Below are 12,838 nucleotides of genomic sequence, written 5' to 3' on the forward strand. Positions count from 1 at the left end.
TATTTTAATACTCAAGCAATGTATTGGATGTAGTGTAGATCGGCCAACACATAATTCTATTTTACTTTTATTCAAACCTAGACTCCTAACAAAAGGCACTTATAAAGATAAATGCTAGAAGCTGGCTCTTTTTTTATTACACCGGAAATGACCGTTACAAATTAATGGAATGCTTTGAAGTGGGCATAAACAAGACATCTACAGAATGAGCAAACATTTTTCATTTCTTTCTTTAATCCTTGGATTCATTCAGTGTGACTTCTAAAAGTGAACATGAGAGGTTTGCAAAAAGGAAACTTTATCTCTACTGAAGCTCGCCGACTTTAAAAATTTTACACATACACACATACACACACGCACACACATGGTGCTTTGAAAACCTTTGCAAAATTATGCACTTGAAAATAAATAATTTAGGAGGCAAATTCCTAAAAGACTACAATGGTGAAGCTAATTGCAATCATAAACTGGGCCTTACAGAACATGCTGAGTGTCTGTGAAAATTTCCCCTACCTGTTTTATTTGCTCAGGCTTCAGGTGGACCAAAAGACATTCATTGTGAAAGTCTCCATGACTAATTTTTTCTTAATCAAATCAGGAATGTAAATTTCCTTTCCTAATATCCCAGGGCCACAGGCCATGATTTCATTATAGAAAGGACTGTGGATATATGAGGGCATTTTAAAATCTGGGCCAAATGAGATTTTAAGACATTAAGAGCTAGTAAGAATTTGTGTTATGTTTAACTGCACGTTACAGAAAAACCAAATCTTTAAGATGTGAGAACATAAATAGTTGATTGCTACTAGTTAATTATAGCCTAGCCCATCAGATTGAACAAAAATCATATCTCTAGAGACTGCTCTTTGTATAATTGTTAACATTTGGAGGAACAAGGGACTGCTTTAAGAAGCTGGAATTTATATAGCCTCTATGTTTATGAAAATTAAGTGTACATTTTTGCATATAACTTCATGAACATACCCCGAAGAGGTTCCATAGATGTCAGTTAAGAATCCACAAAAACTTGAAAAAGGAACCAGAGATATGACACACCATGACCATAATGAAAAAAGTAAGTCTGACAACACCAAATGTTGACTAGGATGTGGAAAAACTGGAATTCTCATCCACTTGGAGAAACTCACAATTTCTTAAAAAGTTAAACATATATCTGCACTGTAACCCACTCCTGGGCAAATCCATTCCTGGGCATTTACCCAAAAGAATTTAAAACATGTGCCCATACAAAGTCTTGTACAATGCTATCCTTACCCTAATTCTTAACAGCAAAAAAACAGAAACAATCCAAATAGTCATCAGCAGGAGTATAGATAAGTAAATTCTGGTATATTCATGCAATGGAATCCTATACCAAAAAATAAAAAATAAAAAAAAATTAAAGAACATACTACTTATATCCACAACAATATGGCTAAATTTCAAAACCAAGATGCCGGGAGTAATTTAGAAGACTACGAGGGAAACTAGTACTACATAAACAAATAAATATTAGAGTCTATTTATTGAAGGCTTACTACCATAAGCTTATAAGGGAATAGTACCTTTATTTTACTGATGTGGAATTGAGGCTCAGAGAGGTTAAGTAACTTGCCCAAGGTCACAAAACAAGTAAGCGTAGAAGCCAAGATTTAAACACAAGACAGTTTGAAGCCTAATCAATGTCAAACTATCCCCACCCCACCAGCTTCTTATGGTGCTAGAGCTTGGACTCTGCAAACCACATTTTGGGTTGTCCAGCTGCTCACTGTTAGGCAATGCCAACTGGGGATGCTGACAGAGGGAGAAAGAATGTGCTTTTTCCTGTTTGCTTCCTGTCTCTCTAAACATCACCCCAGAAATGCCTCTTTACCCCAATATTAGCAGGTTCTTCTTATAGGCTGATCCAATTTGTAGTTTCTCTGACACTTGTAAAACTAGCCTCAGTGATACCTGTACAAGCCAGACTGTGCCTCCACAGAAGTCTGGGTCCCGGGCCCCAGGACCATCTTCTGAATTTCCAAATTTTAATAATTCTAATCTCTTCCATCTGTTTCCCCCAAATCTATGGTTTGTGGTTACATTCTGCAATTGCTACTTCCCTGATACCTCAGTGTTCTCTTTTTATTTTTTCAATTATGTAATTAACAATTCTTTAAATTAAATTCCCTCAGTTCACATAACTGGTGTGATGTCTGTCTTCTACCATCCATTTTTGCTCTCCACTCCCCACTCATGTCCTCCATTTGCCTCCATAGGTGAAATGAGTGGGACTGTCACTCCCCCTTACACACATCCTGATTAGGTTAACTTTAGTTGTATTTGGGACCTGGGATCCTAGGAAGGAAACAAGTTTATTTAACTAGGGACCTCTAGACCTTTTTGGTCAAGCTCAGACAGAGTATTCATAATTTGATATATATTATTGTTCATGAACTTTATTGAAGTATATTTTGTGAAAAGTAAACTGCATTCCTTCAAAAGATACAATGTGATGTATTTTGACATATGTATACACCTGGGAAACCATTGACACAGTCAAGATACGGAACATTTCTTTCACCTCCAGGGTTTTCTCGTGCCCTTTTGCAGTCCTGGATGCCAGACAAACAACCACTGACGTGCTTTCTGTCACTATCAATTTGTCTGCATTTTCTTTACCCTTATGAGGCTTTCCTTCTAACAGGGAGGCAGACAATAAACAAGATAAAACAGTAGTATGCTATACAGTAATAAGTAGGGCATAGAGGAAAGTGATAGCATTCTGAATGTATTTTGAACATAGAAGCAAAGGAATTTACTTCTGGATCCAACGTTGAAGAGAGAAGGAATGTAAGAAGTCAAGAAGGACACCAAGTTTTGTGGCCTGAGCAACTGGAAGAACAGAGTTGCCATTATATGGGGTGGGGAAAGTTGCAGAAGGTGCTGGATGAGCTTATTTTGTGGCACATTACTTTTTTGATGCCATTAGACATCTAGGAGGAAATGTCAGGTATATACAGTTAAATATACAAGTTCAGGAAAGAGGTGCAGAGTACAGATATATAGTTGAAAGCCATCAATGAATAAACAGTATTCAGAGCCAAAAACTGGATGAGATCATCCATTCAAGGAGTGATTATAAACAAAGAATATGTAAACGTTGCTCTGCTCATAGGGTTATTGTTGGTGATATGTGTGTGTGTGGTGAGGTTTAGCTAGATGAATACTAAGAGTTTTGTTTATTGAGTGCTTAGTATGAGCTAGATGCTGTGCTAAGAGCTTTATATCCCTTAACTCATTTACTTTTCTTATAAGTGAATTATTTTCTCCATTAAGATGATGATACTGAGTTTATATTAGTCCAACATCATAAAATTAGTAAGTGATAAAACTAGGATTTAAACACAGAACCCATGTTCTTAACCTATATATTTCATCTCATGTAATCTAATATAAAAATCTAATGGCTTTTGGTCATTCTAATACATGATAAGCACTTAATTAAATGCTCCTCCCCCCATTACATATCAGCTTTTGCTTTGGACCATAATCTGTTTGATCATGACTTTGAAATCATGAGTTTCAAATGGGCATGCTAATCATAACGACTCTTCTACTCAATTAATAGCTCCATTATGAGGGCCAAGCGAGGTAACGTCTAAAGAAGTGGATGGATCATAGATGGCTCCTTACTTGTTAGAAAGTATTATTGTACCCCTTTAAAATGAGCCTGTTTTGTGAATATGATAGAATCAGATCAAATGAGTTCTGCTCATAAAATGTATACTCCAGTTGCACAGAAGTTTGCACTTTAGAGAAATGCTATTCTTTGTGTGAGATGTTTGACTTTGACTTGGGACTAATGTTTCAACAACTGGCTGCTCAGAAACTGGAACATAAACTGAACTAGATGCAGAACAGAAAATAGAAAATTTCCACAATGGCAAATTTTTTTAAAGTCAAGGTTTAGAATTTTTTTCAGTTACCCTATTAGAATGTCTTAACATTCAATTATCTTTTAAGTTTATGAACTACTATAAACGCATTTTAGTTGCATAAGAAGTATTTCCTTCCCTTTTCTTTGATTTTAATATTAAGAAATGCTTCTATGCACAGAACATTCCCAAAGCTGAAGGGAATTTGATCCAGTATCTAATACCAGGTCTGTGCTTTTTAAGGAGTAAATAAACAAAGTGTGGAGTTTGAAGTCAGAAGACCAGCATTAAGTTCTGACACACTGTCTGAACCTTAACCTGGAAAGATTCTCAAATGTTCAGCCTAAAATAATGTTTTCTTCTCTTCATAGTATCTGCCCACAGATAAGCAGGGTGTAAGACTCAGGCAGGAAACCTCTCTGGCTTACTTCACTGACCACCAATCATCAGAGTTTTTTTAGGAACTTTTCACTCAAAAATATACAAGATGGAAAATACAGCACTACAATCAGCTAAACATCCACTGACCCCTAATTATATGGTAATCTCTGTACCCTATCTCCAGGAAGGAGATAAAATAAATAAATAAAAGTTGTGGTCCTTGCTCCATGGCAGCCACAATCTATGATAAAAAAAAAAAAAACACACATAGGTAAATGAAAAATAATTTTAAACCATTATAAACAAAATTAGAACAAAAGTAAATAATATGGGAACGATCGTGATTTTTTTTGTGTAAAAGAAACTCAAAGTGAAAAAATGTATTATACGGGAAGAGTTCAGAGGTTGATTAGAGGTAGCTGTATCCATTTGTGTCATTTTCTTTCCTACCAGAGAATTTATGTTCTGCAACCACAGATATTGGATGATCTTTGATAGACATTCCACTGTTCTGTGACGCAGTCTCCTAATATATCAAACAGAAAAGCCTCCTCCTCATATCATATAATTCACAGGGTGATAGTTGGAAAACACTGAGAAATATCTCATTGTAATATTGCATATATATTTAAGATAAAATGTAGATAAATTAAATTACATGTCACACTTACATCTATGATAATTAAAAGATGATACAGTGAGGCAATTTATCTTTGCAGCCTAAACTTAAGGTAGATAAAAATAAAAATCTTATGACAAGATAGACCCACACAGAATATGAATGAAGCTTACAGGTTTTTAAATATTGCAGTCAGCATTTTTAATGTATCAGGAGTGGGATGTTGAAAAATAAATCACTAAAGTGTTTCTAGCAAGCAAATAAAGGTTTTTGTTTTTTGGGTTTTTTTTGGTTTTTTTTTTTTTTGAGAATTAAGTTTTTAAAAGAGTGAGTACAAACTAATTAACTCAATTGCTGCCCGGAGCATCCACACCATTTATTTTCCTTGGGTTAAGTGGACAGCAGAAATTTCCTTGGTCAATTTCTAATTGAAAGAAATAGAAGGAATTCTTCCATCTAATGCAGCCCATAAGAAGGGACCCAGAAAATGTTTGTTGAATAAATGAATCAGTAAATGAATAAATCAATCAATTGTTAAAAACAGACATTTATCTGCTGAAAATGATCCTGCTCTTTTGGGAAGGCATGATCTGTAATTATTACTATATTTGTCGACTATTTTTCTGTTCTAAAATTGATGTTACAGTATTCTAGAAAATCACTTCGAAGTCATCAAACAGAACTTGGGGATATAAGCAAGCTTAAGACCTGTCAATATTCTGTTTTACCTTTAAGCTGAGAACTCTAGAAATTCCTGACAAGAAACAGGAATTTCCCATGAGGTTTAATAAGTAGCTTCAGCTAAAACAGAATGAGACAAGAAGTCTGTCTGGAGGCAGCTAAGAAACAACAGGAAAGTGACAGGGCCCTTGGGATAAGAGGTCACCATTAAAGTCCCCTCAAATGAATAGACTTACACCCACAGGTGAAAAGATAAATAGAAACAGACCTGACAGCCTGCTGGTGAATGTGTTTCCGACTGGCTTGATAGGATGGAAAGAAATGGACAGAGATGAGGATAGGACTTCCAGGAGTCACCTCCATCTATAGTTCAAGGAAGAGTAAAGAAAGACTACACCACTCAGCTGAAGCTCAAGGCAGCTCTGTGTGGGGAGTAGAAAGTTCTGTTACAACTGAACTCAGAGGGGCCAGCGGAACTTTAAAGAGGAAATTTAGGGCAGGCCAGGGCCAGAGAATGCAGCTCCAAGATCTAAATCCAAGGTAGGTTCGTACTAAAAGTTTGTTAGGGGTTTAAAATGTTACCCAATAGGCCAGACATAGTGGTAGCCTAGAGTGGAGGGAAGCCTTGGATAGACTCCAAAACCCAAAAGCTTGACAGCTCCCCTCAGAACCCTCAAATAAACTTCAAATTCAACATATCAGAAACGATATGTCAAGATTGTTTCCTGAAAACCAGCTTTTCACCTTTTATTGCTCCCTAATTCAGCAAATGGCATGCTCATTCTTCCAATCTCCTAGTTCAAAAAGTTAGGTCTCATCCCTACTCCCCCTTCCCCCACCCTCTATATCCAATTCTTCTTAAATCTGATCATTTCTCTTCATCTCTCCCATCATGCTAGTTGAAGCCATTCTCATTGTTTGTGTGGATTTATAAGTAGCCTACTAACAAATATCGCCTGAACCACTTTTGTCCCCTATAACTTGTTCTCCACCTGCAGCCAGACTGGGCATCTTTTCAAAATGCAAATCTGATCATGTCATACTGCTGGTCAAAACCCATTAAAGACTTCTCATTGCTTTTGTGATAAAGAGGGGACTCCTTTAAGACTACAAAGCCCAGAATGCTCTGGCTCCTGCGTACCTCTCCAGCCACTTCCAGTTCCACACTGCCCACAGCAATCTGTCTTGGCCTTTCTGTCCTTTAAAGCCCTTTGCTCTCAATAAAATCCATCTTGCCAAAGGGCCTTTTCATCTAGTAAATCCATCCTTTCAGACTAGCTCGAACAGCTTCTCCTCAGGGAAGCATTTCCTGACTTCCCTTGCCAGATTAAGTCTCTCATTTCTGGATTCTCCTTATCCCAAAAATCTCTCCCGCATAGCTCTTCCCACAGTTGCAATTATACGTTGATTCATACAATTTGTTTTTTTGCTATTACTATTCTCCTTAGATTCTCTAAGTTCCACGAGTGCAAGGTGAAGGTCTGCTTTTTTTTTTTCCTCACCACTGGACCTTGAGCTCTCAGAAAATAGCAAACAGGCCAACATTGTTGAAAACTAAAAGACTGATTGCACAGAGACGAAAACCAGAAAGATTCAGGGGCCATCTGAGTGTCTGTCTTTCTGTTTCTGGTCTCTTTCACGTGTGACCAGGAATAATTTTAAAATACAGCTTTTTTTTTTTTTTTTTTGGTCACAAAGTGCTCCCCTGCCCCAGGAATTCTTTGGTGTCTCTCTGTTCCGTGCCTGAACGCTGCCACCTGTCGGGACATCTTCAATGGCTATGAGTGTGTATGCCTGGCAGAATACAAAGGTGCAAGAATGGACAGCTGACCAACACTAAAGAATGGCCCCAAAACCATTGTCTATAATAGTAATGCGTGACTATTAAATAGAAATTGTTATGAATGGGAAGGGAATTCTTTTTTAAATAAATGATGCTAGAAAAATTGGGTTGCTAAACAGAAAAAAAATAAATGTTCTTACACTTCTAAATAAATTCTTTATGAATTAAAACACACACACACACACACAATGCCATAATGACACAGGGTGAGGTCCCTGGTTATAATTCCATCAAGGGAAAAGGCTATGAGCACTGTCAATCAGAATCTTTAGGTCTCTTTAATACAATAAGAATTTTTTTCAATAATGTAAGTGCAATTTTAATGGCAGCTCAGTTTTGAAATGTGTAGAGTATAAAAATAGTGAAATCTAGGGCAATAGGAAAATAGTCTCATTATAGTATTTATCATTATAGGCTAGGAATGAAAAAGATATTTTTAAAGACCTTTTAGTGATATAATCTAAAAGAATCATTATTAGAAAAAGAATTTTAAATCAAATGTAATATCTACATGTATTTTCTGATAGAGAAGAAATTCTTTCAAAGGTTTTCATATTAACGACTCATAAAAGATTGAACAAGCGAGGACTCACATGTTCTAGTTGCTTTAATTTACTTCTACCTATACATTTCAGACCAAAACTCTCCACTTCTATCAAAGTTCTAAGATTTAATGTATTATTTTCAAATAATCCACAACTAATATTTATAATACGTTTTCATACTACTTTGGTTCTGAAGCCAATGTTTATTTGTTGAATGAAGTCAGTTCTTGTTAAGTGTTTATAAAAATTTTCAAAAGGTTTTGTTTTAAAGCATCAAATCTAATGAAAAATAAACATGCTTTTAGGCCTGAGCTGCAGTAGTGCATTAAAGAAGTGACTACTTAGGCCACCGTGGCCACTACCTGGCACTGAGTGGGTGCTGGGGCCCTGGAGTCTGGGGACCGAGAGCCTGGCTGATTTGGGGGAGCACAAGCCAACTCAGAGCCTTCAAACTTCATACAGTCTCACCTACCATTTTCTTTCTTTTAAAGGTATATGGCTAAGACCTGGTCACCATTTGCACCTTACCCAGGATTCTAGTTTTCTCATGGTGAATTCTCAATGGATCTGACTCTTGGTTGCTGCCAACTCCTGGGATACTACTATCAGAGGGGTTTGGAAGGCAGAATTTTCATCTTTTAAAGGGGAGGAGTTTTTTTGCTGTTGAAACTGATAGCTGTTGTCTTTGCCATGCTTCTCTTTTGTGAATTTTTAATCTACTACTTAGTCACTAGTAATTGGCCTAAGGTGAAAAATCCAGCCTGTGAGGGTGAACGAGAAACTCTTGAACCTGTGCTGAAAGCCATATTTTTGCCTGACAGCCACTTGCCTGGGGAAGTAAGAGGTCACTGGCTAGATGGATTGCAAAGAATGGCAAATGGAGAGAGCTTTCTAGATGGCCCTGTGGTTGTCTGCCAGAGTTGTCTTCATTCTGGGGGACGTCCTTGGTGAAGGGAAGTTGAGTTTCTCGGGGCCCGGGCAGATGATGTGGAGTGGTTCCAGAAAATGTTCAGACACCTGCGTCACATGCGGCTGCAGGTAGCTGCTGGCAACCATAACACTGGCCTCCACTATCAGATGAACACATTCAAAATAAAATGATTTGAGAAAGTTTTCTGCCCCGAAAGGCTGTTTTCATAGAAAGGAATTCCGTGATAGTCAACAGCATTGCACTGCAATGGGATGACTGCAGCATTTGCTCTGAAGAAGCTAGACTCATCAAAATTTCTCACAAATTGAATTGCTCCCAAGACGAACATCGCTCCAGACACTGTTGGGGTGGGCAGCCACTGCCAGCATCAGCCCCAGCTCTTCTGCAGCATTTTCTGCTTTCCTGGAGAAGTGACATTAACTGTTCTGGGGACAGTGGAGGCACCTCCAGAAGAAATGGGGCATCCCCTTTAAGGAGCGATATGATGTGCTTTCCCTCAAGGCCTCATAAAAGCTGCTGTGGTGGCTCCAACCGTGCCTGGTCCTGAGTGGCCACACACTGTGCCTGCGAGGTGCTCCATGGGGCAGGGATCCCCAAGCTCAGCGTGCCGTCTTTCAGTTGGGGGAACAGAAACAACTCCAGTTCCATCATGGGCAGCATGACACCCACAGAGTACACCCTAGCCAAGTGCTACCTTTCCTTCGAGGACACGGTTCTGATCACATACTGCAAAGCATCTGGGTTCCTTGTGGTCCTCATACTGGTTCAATTCAGGCTTCTACCCTCACCTTTTCTTTTTGGTTGGCAGCTACTCAAAGAATTTAAGACTGTGAAGAGAAATAGACTTTTTGCATTTAGTAATAAATATCAAAGCCAAAGAAACTGAACTTCAGGCAATGATCATGTGAGATGAGACCAAAGTAGGCTGTCTCTATACACATGGTAGAAACTCTAAATCTTTGATGCAAAATTACTACAGAATAGCTGATTGTATTCAGACTATAAAAATGGAATGTCTGTTTTCTCATTTTATCAAATCTATGTATATATACATCATCAAAAATTGTATCTGTACAATATGTAAATGCTATTAATGTCATCACTTGCATGCACTAGACAGTCCTTCCTTCTCCAGATGGACAAAGCAGTCCTGGAGCACATTTGGGATTAGGTGTACACAGACCAAACATCGGGTTTGCTTTTGTCCTACTCTGAAGTCATTCTCAAACTCCTATATATTATAAAATTGTACACTGAAATGTACAGATGCTACAAGAAGAAATAGATTGTTTACACAGACTTTTGTTCTTCTGTGCTAAATTAATGGAATCAGATTTTTAGATAAGTATAATTTTCTCTCCAGCAGACCAAGTTGTTAAATCTGAATTTTAAGGCCTACGATCAAAAGAAGCTTGACAAATATACTAAGAAGAGGTTTTGGGTATTTAAGAATAAATGTCTTAATAATTTTAAACCAAAAAAAATTGTATTATTTTTGTATTTTTTTTTTCTTAAGAGAATGGCACTACAATCAAACTTTTAAATAGGAAGTTTAGTTACAGGGGAGTTGTTGAGTAATAATGCATGTAACACTATCCAACTTAATTTTTTGTGGATGTGGGGTGTATATCTTCAGTTTTTCTTTTGTTTTATTTTGAAAGTGCAATGAAAACTGAAAGTAATTTCTATTTTATACGTCTCAGTTCAACTGAGAGTTTTATGAAATGGTTAAGGATGTGAAGAGCAGGAATTCAGTGACAATAAGATAAAATATGTGTTGCACTGATTGTCTATAAAGTTGTCATCCTTTCTTTCATAGACAAGTAGTAGTATTTAAAATTGGTTGTTTATAAAGGATTATAAAATGCTGACTGTATTATAGAGTAATCTTTAAAATACCCAACAAAGGCTAAAAGACTAAAAAGAAATTAATGAAGTAATATAGGCTAGGATGTTACTTCCCTGGTTTGCATTGTTGAAGTATAACTTCGGACATCATTACAGATTACCTTTGACCTAAGGAAACTACCGTCAAAGCTGTGACTGTGGACAGAATAGGAAATGTCCTTGCTACAGTGATTCTTGAGTTCTAGATATACTGTGCCATAAGCCAAGGCTGCATTTACAAATCTTTCAAGTTTGAGAAATAGCCATATACTTTAACTTTATATTTCAAATAGAAGTTTCATAATGGTTCTTCAAAAGGCAAATGGAGACGCCACCTTTGATTCTCCTAGGCAGACACAAATGCTGGTTCCCATTTGTCTTTTTCATCTTTTTTGTTTATGATGGAACCTGTTGTCAAGTAAGTGGTTCAAAAGCTTTGACAGTGAGGATAGTTGACCTATTCCCACCCAGGGAACTTGAAAAGTCTTTAAAAGCAGAATAATTGAGAAACATATTGTTTGGAGAGAAAAAATATCCTTGGCTCCCTGAAAGAAGCTTGCGACGTTAGTATGGCATTGTTTGTAAGATGTAGATGATTAATTTGTATCGTGTGTGTGTGTGTGTGTGTGTGTGTGTGTGTGTGTGTACACACACACATATACGTTTATATTTATCAAGTAGTTTTAAAAGTACAATCTGATAAAATGTTCTAAATTCTAAAAAACAAACAAAAACAAAAAAGCAATGTGCTTTACAGGCAAAAGACACTCATGTACATACATATACAAATATACAAAGCCTCACAGTTTCAATGAATCATTAATAAGACTAACATAACTCATTTATTGAGTTCTTACTGTGCCAGCTCTGTCGTGAACACTTTGTGATAATTATCTCCTACTACCCACTACAACTTTGTAAAACAAGCTATATTTCTGTTCCTGTTTTATCATCCTTTTATAATTCTGACAAAATTCTAAGGTTTAAAACGGTTAAACAAATTACTCAAGGTCATAGCCATTAAGAGTAATAACCTTGGTTAAATAAAACATTAGTCTGAAAGGGAACAAATAATACATGAACAAACTAAATTGCTGATTGTTGACTGATTTTAGAAGAGTTGCAGAGGGTTTGGCTTTCTCATACACACTTATTATAGGTGACCTAAAATACCAAGGACTGAAAGAAGTAAATGACTACAGAACAAACAAGATGCTGATTAATACATCATCCTTTCCATCCTAAATAAAGATTTCCATTTATCTCACTCATATAATTATAATTCAAAAGCTCAAAAAATAACCCTGTAGAAAATATCAATTAGTAGTTTGCTGTGAATAAATGTTGACTTGGTCTCTGATTAATGTTCTGGAAATAGAGTTGGTTCCAGTGCAGTGGTCTTTCCCAGTTGCTGAATTTCAAGGAGCACAATTTAACATTCTACAAAAACAGACATATCATCAGGAAATTGGATGATAGTCACTACTCTGAATGATCATTGTCATCCTATTTGTGTTTCTATTTCTCACCAGAGTTTTAGTTAAATTCTTAAACAGTCTCATGTTTGAAAGTTTTGTCTTTCCTGATTTAACAGGAAGCCCTGTTCGGGGGGCAAAATTTGCAAAGCAATTACCATAGAGAGATCACATTATTTCAGTCTTTGTCAGGAACCATCTCTATCCTTGTAGAATATATGTGTTCTCATTCCACTATATTGCTCTGTGCCAGCAAGACCTTTGATGCTGCTCTTGATCCAGTCAACATTATACTTTTAAGTATCATACAGCATATTGCCAAAAAATAATTCTGCAGTATATACTCGACTAAACTGAGACACATGTCAAGTTAATATCAAAGCTACACTGGCAAAGCACTAGAATTTTAGAATAGTCTGCATTTCTTCATCCTCATCATTAGTTAAGCAGTCATATTTTTGATCTTCTAATTCTTTTGGGGGGAGTTGTGATATATACTTCAAAATCCCCTGAGTGCTATTAGAATATTTCTCTCTTGACCTAGAAAGGGGGAACTATA

General features: G+C 36.8%; 1 pseudogene; it reads left to right on the top strand.

Annotated features, from left to right (window-relative positions):
- Nucleotides 1-1,002: 1,002 nt before the first annotated feature.
- Nucleotides 1,003-9,739, top strand: LOC102882870 (annotated as a pseudogene).
- The last annotated feature ends 3,099 nt before the right edge of the window (nt 9,740-12,838 follow it).

Source organism: Pteropus alecto, unplaced genomic scaffold (genome assembly GCF_000325575.1).
Source record: "Pteropus alecto unplaced genomic scaffold, ASM32557v1 scaffold92, whole genome shotgun sequence".
NCBI classification, from domain to species: Eukaryota; Metazoa; Chordata; class Mammalia; order Chiroptera; family Pteropodidae; genus Pteropus; species Pteropus alecto.